The 7,162-nt window shown below is 38.7% G+C and overlaps 1 protein-coding gene across 5 annotated transcripts in view; it reads left to right on the top strand.

Moving 5' to 3' along the window:
• The first annotated feature begins 1,040 nt into the window (after positions 1–1,040).
• tspan9a (tetraspanin 9a) overlaps positions 1,041–7,162 on the top strand; it is a 154,445-nt gene continuing 148,323 nt past the window's right edge. For 4 of the 5 annotated variants that reach the window (XM_046395302.1, XM_046395301.1, XM_046395298.1 and 1 more), the window contains exon 1: positions 1,041–1,478. The gene's annotated coding sequence lies outside the window, so the exon portion shown is untranslated. The remainder of the gene's footprint in view (positions 1,479–7,162) is intronic. The other variant, XM_046395297.1, reaches the window with a different exon arrangement.

Genomic DNA, 7,162 nt, shown 5'->3' with positions numbered 1-7,162 from the left:
GTACAGAGTTGGTATTGAACTTCTCAAGTGTTTCTACACTAGAAAGAAAACAAATGTAGAAATATTAACCTTAAAAAACAGCAGTCTCAGGGGTCAGTACAGAGAAGAGCTTTTAAGTGCACTGTCATTACACAGAGTTTAAACACATCAGGTCTGTTTTCTGCTCAAATGATCCCATCCATCAGGGAACCAGCATGTGCAGTTTAATGATTATGTCTTTTTAATTTGTGTCAGCAACAGTAACGGCAGTGCAACCAGAACAGTCTGAGGGGGAAAGCACAGACACTCAAAACAAATGATGAGTTCAAGTTTCCCTACTGTAGGCTTTCTCCTATTATTATTATTAATAATAATGATAATAATAATAATAATGACATGATTTTGAAGAGCACCTGAAGATTGCAGCAGTTCTGTTTCTGATCTGATTATGATCACGCCTGTCCAGGGCCTGTAGCTCCAATGGGCTCACAAAGGCACATGCAAACAAAAACTGGATTTTAATGGTTACAGATTTAAAATAGTCATGCAGAGTGTTGAACTTGTGTCACATTTCTCTACTTTTTTTTTTCTCCTGTACTCTACTGTGGCCAAAATAACTTTGCTCAAACAGAGTGTGTTTATGTGCATCTCTTCGCCACAGCTGAAACATGTTACCCAGAGGAACATTTTGGGCCAACATGCTGGCGTTAAGGCCTTTACATTTACTTTCTGATACTCTTCACTTACTTTCATCCATCAATGGCACACATGGCAGAGAGAAAAATAAACCCGATGGCTGAAGGAAAAAGCTAAAATTCTGTTTAAATGATAGATTTAAAGCTCATCATATCTGTTCAAGATTTATCCCAACCACACACTGACAGCTTTTAATCACACTAAAACAGACTGTGTGCTGGCTGCATTTGTACTTTTTAAAAATGTGTTAACTAGGAAATGACTTAATGTTTAAAGTTTTTACATCCCTTGGTCCCTGTGGTCAGCTGTCGATTTTGCCAAATTGCCAAATTAATAAAATTAATTTCGACCTCTGAGACTATAGTCTCAATAAATCAAAGAGGTTGAAGTTTTTTGTGCTCCCCAGGCCCTGTAGTTCTCAAATAAAGAACAGGGGCTGTAACGCGCCTGTAGGAGTCAGTAAGAGCTCCTTCTTCTTCCTCAAACTTCATTTCCTCCCAAACCAACCCGAAACTCTCTTCCCAAATCATCATCAGGAGAGACACATAGCCGACGCCGAAAGTTGTGGTGAAGAAGGATCCTGTTTTGTTTTGTTTTGTTTTGTTTTGTCTTTGAAAGGAAAGCAGCACAATCCCTGACGGTTTATCTGCGGCACGGCGGTGGGATGACACGCTGAACAGTCCCGAGTGGAAAGTTTGGGCTGGACTTGCTGTGTTTAAGTTGCTTGGCAGTGATTCGTCTCTTCCAGGGTTTGCTGTCGTCTGACAGGTTGCGGACGCTGAACCGTAAAGGAGGTTTATCAGGTAAGACACGGTGTTCTTTGAGGTTGTTGTGTTTGTTTCTAGCTCATATTCAGCGTAACGTGATGACATCGTAGTTTATTACGTCCAACTTTATGATGTATCCACTGATGACGTGCTTTTAGCGAGCTTTGCTTTTTTTTTTTTTTTTTTAATAATTTACATCTACGTGACTTGGTGTGTTCAAATGAAACGACCACAATACAATGTGCTTGCACAAAGGCGAGTGTGGCAACCGCTTTGTAGTGGCGTTAAGGTATTCTTTAACGACTGTGGGAATATTGCTATAATGTTGCTGTAAGTGTCTGTAGAAGTTCCCTTTGAGTGTTTTTAATACCTTTAACGAACTCCTGTTAGGCCTGTAATATTACCTTTAACACGACTACTGACTGGTTTTGGCAGGGATTCAGGACTTTGTTATATGCCAAAACGTTTTTGACTATGAGCTTAAAGAGTGACAAAAATGAGGTTTCATGAATATAAAGCCCTTCTTTTTCTAAAAAAAGAAAAGCAAGCGAAGTTGCTCTGTTCCTGTCATATGTGGTGTAAATTAAACATCCAGCAAACTGAATATCTAAACCAGCATCAGCTGAATGAGATGCTGCTCTGATCCGTGAACGCTGCACCCACCTCGATCAACAATATGCATGCTCATCACTGGTTGTCTCTTCTTTTCAGCGTTGGACAGACAGCACAGACACTCTGATGAGCCCAATCACCATGATTGTGTTTGTTTGTGACTTAGCATCATGTAGGAAATGAATAATGCCATTAATTGTCTGTAATCCCGAGTTCAGTTTCCTCTCTGTGTTTAATAGCTTCTGTAAAGCAGAGTGGTGATTGAAAGAGAGAAGCGAAAACTTAACCGTGCATCGTCTTTATTGATGAATTTGACAGGTGTGGAGAAACCTGTGCGTGCTGACCACCATTTTTGTCTTTAAAAAAAGTTGCAAATTCAGGCCTGGTTAGGTTAAATAAGGTGCAATGGCACGACATTTGTTACTTTTTTTTCTTGGTTTATTTGATTAATCATTATGATCTTGATTAATCATTATGGCAGAGGAAATAACCATCTGTCCAGAGTTTATCACATGCTTTAGTTAAAATTGAATATCTCTCCCACAGTGCATATTTTAGGAAAGTCATATACCTCCTAGAACCATCACAGAAGGCCATACCATAACAGCAGCTTTTTACCTCATGTGATGGTATGCTGTGGGATCATGTCTGTTCTGGTGTACGGGAGAAAAATGAGGTCTTGACCCCACATTCCATTTTGTCTCATGGCATGGGGTCATTGCTCCCTCATCATGACCCACTGCTGGGAAGAAATGTGTACATTTCGTATTTAATTGCACTCAGTTATTTTCTTAAAACTTTGGAGGGTTAAATGTGTCTTTTTCTGCTCTCATCATATAAATCTACAATAATCTACTTAATTACAAAAGAGTGCTTGAAGTGAACTAGATATTAAATGCTGGATTCATTCCACAGTCACATGCGCCTGCCAGACCCACCAGAAAAACTACCATCAAAGGAGAAAAAAAAAATGAGTGGTTTGTACACTCATTTTGTGAAGCTCTTCAGTAAGGCCTCAGTTTACACCAAGAAAATGTCATACAGACACTGACATCAAAGGTTACTGTCAACAGTTAACTTTATCTATGACTGTTTTGAATCAGCAACAATCATAACCTTTGTCACAAGGTTTCCCTGTGGGAAGCTCTGGCTGATTCTCTGCTGTGGTAAACAAAAGCAGCAATGTGAGCCTCCGACTGTGTTTACTTCCTCAGCTTTCTGTGTCCCACACAGTCGCCACAGGGCTCAGCTTTCTGTTCTGTCCCTTCATGAAAGTTCCTATTCTATGGGACGAGGGGGGCAGGACGGTCCGTGCTGGGCAGATCTCATTCCGCCAGGCCTCACAATGGGTGAGCTGTGCTGCTATATCAACATTTATTTCTCTCTTGTCTCCCTCCCTCTTTTCTGCCACTTTAATCACTTCCCTCTGGGCCAATCAGCAACAGGAAGAGCAAAGCTCTGCTTCGCTGTCTTTGTCTGTGTGAGATATTGCTGGTTCCATGCTACCGAGTAGTGGGTGCCATGACTCACTCTGACTTTGCATCTTGTGTCAGAGAAGCCTGTAAATAGTGCTTATTTCAGGGTTATGGGCGAGTCTACCCATTTTTATGTGTGCCTTACTCAAGATATGCGAGATGCAGATGAGATATCTAACTTGTACCCAAATACATTCACTGTGAGCAGCACATTCTGTACCTATATTTTGACCTTGCTATGTGAATGGCAGGTCGTTGTTGTCTCTTTCAGAGCCAGGATCCTGCCTGCTCTGTCTGAATGTGCAGCGGATTTCTCTTACCAAAACAGACTTTTTTGCCTGAGTCTGTGGTGCCAGCCAGAGGGGGCCCGTCATGTTTCATCTAAATTTTCTGTGGGAGTCTTTTGTTCCTGCCATATTGGATAATTTCAAGCATTTTGTTCGTGCGCGTCATTGCCGAAACACGCTTTGGGAGAGTTGATCTGTAAAACTTTATTAAAACCAGAGCCTCTAACAGAACGCAGTGGGTCTGCCTACTTAGATTGAACTCATCACGCTGTACCTTGTGCAGTTATTGAATTTCACTGCCATAAAGTCAGCACATGTTATCCGTAGGTCAGATGTGCAGTAAACGGACACCTGGAAGTGAGGTCTTGACTGGTGTTATCTGCTCTGCTATCACACTGTATCATATGGTTTTGTGTCAGCGCACAGAGGGATTTGTAGCGTCAGACTTGTTGTCTTTAGCAGGCTGGGCTTCATCCCCTGACAGCCTGTGCAGCAATAGCCTGTGTCAGTTGTCTTTGTCTGTGTTACTATGCTGATGTGTGAGATTTTTTTTTAAAAATCTGATCTGATCTGATCTTAGGATCCACCAGTGGCAGATATAGAGAGAGTCTCACATGCCAAGTATTTCTAACATGATGTAATGTGTTAATGCTGCTTGCAAATTTGATGCTGGGAAAAATGTAATTAGAATTTATTTAGTGTCTTTTGTTTCAATGATAAAAAACATTAATACATAGCAACAAATAATAATGGAGATTATACCAAAAACATCCCATTATTCGGCAATAGATAACATACTCACATATGGGGAAATAATTAGTTCAAATTATTAAGATTTTATCGTGGCTTATTAGAGAGTTCAGAAGAAGAAATATAAGATCATTTGATGAACATTTTATTTATTATTTTATTTTGGCCCAGTTCATCCAGAAAGTGATCATTGATTACCTTACTAACTCAAAGCCTGTTAATCATAGTTCACTCACTCCACAGAATCAGATTATTCTCCAGTTCTGTATTTGATGAATTATTTAATTAATATCTTTATTTTCAAAGTCCGGCCCACACACTGCCTGCTTAAAAAAATCCTGACCCCTGGACTAATATAGTTGATAACCCCTGTCTACAGTCATGCTAGTGACTGTGCCAGGCTGTACTGACAATAGGCACAGCTTTCAGCTAACATTTTGATGTTCAGCAGGTTTACTGTACTGGGCAGCATGTTCACTATCCTAGTTTGACATTTTAGCATGCTAATGTTTGCTAAATAGCAATAAATGCAAGGTCAACAGGTCATTATTTATGTCCTTAGTTTTCAGTCATCAACTATTGGACTTAAGAAATTTTCAACTGATGATGGTAGTGGAGGAAATGTTAAGGAAGATGTGAACACAAATGCAGATGAAAACTTTATTGTCCATTCATGTGGAAATTTGTCTTTGACATGGCATGCCATTAAAACACACAAATGTTCATTCACTGTAAGACATGCCACAAGCCAAAAAAGACAGACAGTACATGTGTAAAAGAGGAAATGCAAAACACATGAAATACATGTCACCTCAACACATATTAATGAAAATACAACTTGGAATACCAAAGTCTAAAAATATGCATAATACACAAGTGTTCAAAAAATTAACCTATACTTTACAAAAAACTGCAAGAAGCTTATAATCTTTCATTAATTAAATACCTTATTAGCATGCGATATGAAGCAAATACTGAAACATAATAGCATGTAATATTTCCATCTTTGGGTAAGCAAGGATATGGCTATTTGTCTTTTGTGTTATGATATACATAAACTTCACTTGTGATGAGCGTTTCCTGCCATCTCATCAGATGATGTTGCACTGTGTCATTTGTGCTTTCAGTAGAAGTGGCTGGTGGCAGAACAGAACACATTTCTCTTCACCACAACCTTATGCAGATGTTGAGTAATGGTGAAGGCTGGAGCTCAAAATGAAATCCCAACTTTCCTCCAAATTTTCATCTATCTCTGTCTTTTGCATGATTTATATTCTTTGAGGTTTTGCAGGACTGCATGCTTTTTTGAAATGAGAGGAGAAAGTGAGCACCTGGCTGCAATTAATGACATTTTAATGACATTTCTGTTGAATCTCATAAATTCTTTTAGAAATGGTGCATGTCCATACCATGAGTCATAAGTCATGGTGTGACTGCCATGGAGGAGAGCTGTAGTGTAAAGTTTCATTTTGAATGCAATGGCTCACATTGCTGTAATCATAAATTATGTTTGATGGTATGGTGTTGATTTTATTTGTCATTATTTGCTTCAAATTTGGGAGCAGTTTCCATTTCTGCTGACTGGAGACATACTGTATATGACTCTTGAGGCTTGTTAAAAATACTCCTCATGTGTATGATGAATCTCATTATCCTGCCAGACCATTTTGACCATTTATGTGTGAGAGATGGCTCCAGTGACTATAAGTAGGACTTTGATCATGCATTATGTGACAAATACTATACAACAGCATTTTAATTGTAACTGCAATGTAAAAGTATGACAGTTTATTGAGTGCAAATGATGTCATATTCTGGGAAAAGTCTAAGCTGTTAACAATTCAGAAATTTTTCATCACATTTTCACATCAAATTGTCATCACAGACACATTTGTTTCACATAAGAAATGTGAATTATTTTAAAGTTGAATTAGACTAGTGCTAAACAGTTCATCGGAATATTATCAGAATTATAAGAGCTTAAAGTGTCCTAACGTGTCATTATAAAGAAAGCATTACAAATCATATCCTCTAGACGTTAGGGATTATGCTTATTTGGTACAGACTGCAGCAAATACCACATAAACATGATTTTTATATTAACAACAAACAGCTGTTTGACAAAGGTCCACAGTTCATAAACGTACTTCTTATTACAGGACTTTCGTTATAGACTAATGTTCCTTTTCGTGTGCCTGTTTGTGTGCCTCAGTGTTGAGGAGTAGGGTTGGCGTGTATTTTTTTGTAATTTTGTAGCCAGAAGCATTTGCACTGCAGTGGTGAAGGGCTTGTTTTGGTTTTGGAAGGATTGCACTATTATTACTTGTGACAGAGGATGGCATCAATCATAGCCATAAAAATCTGCTCCTCTATTCCTGTTTCAGCACAATGCTCTTTTGTATACAATGGACTGTTCTGAAATGGAAATTCACAAGAGATCTGAGTTTCAAGGCACTAAATATTGAATCCATGAGATTTCATGTATAACACCAAGGACGAATGGCATCCTTTTTATTTTAATGTTGAATGACATTTATATAGGTGGTCAGCATTTCTTTTGACTGTAATGAGACATGTCAACAAACTGCACATTCAG

This window comes from Scatophagus argus, chromosome 7 (genome assembly GCF_020382885.2).
Source record: "Scatophagus argus isolate fScaArg1 chromosome 7, fScaArg1.pri, whole genome shotgun sequence".
Lineage (NCBI taxonomy): Eukaryota > Metazoa > Chordata > Actinopteri > Scatophagidae > Scatophagus > Scatophagus argus.
The sequence above is the reverse complement of the archived record's forward strand: the minus strand, read 5'-3'. Positions and strand labels throughout refer to the sequence as shown.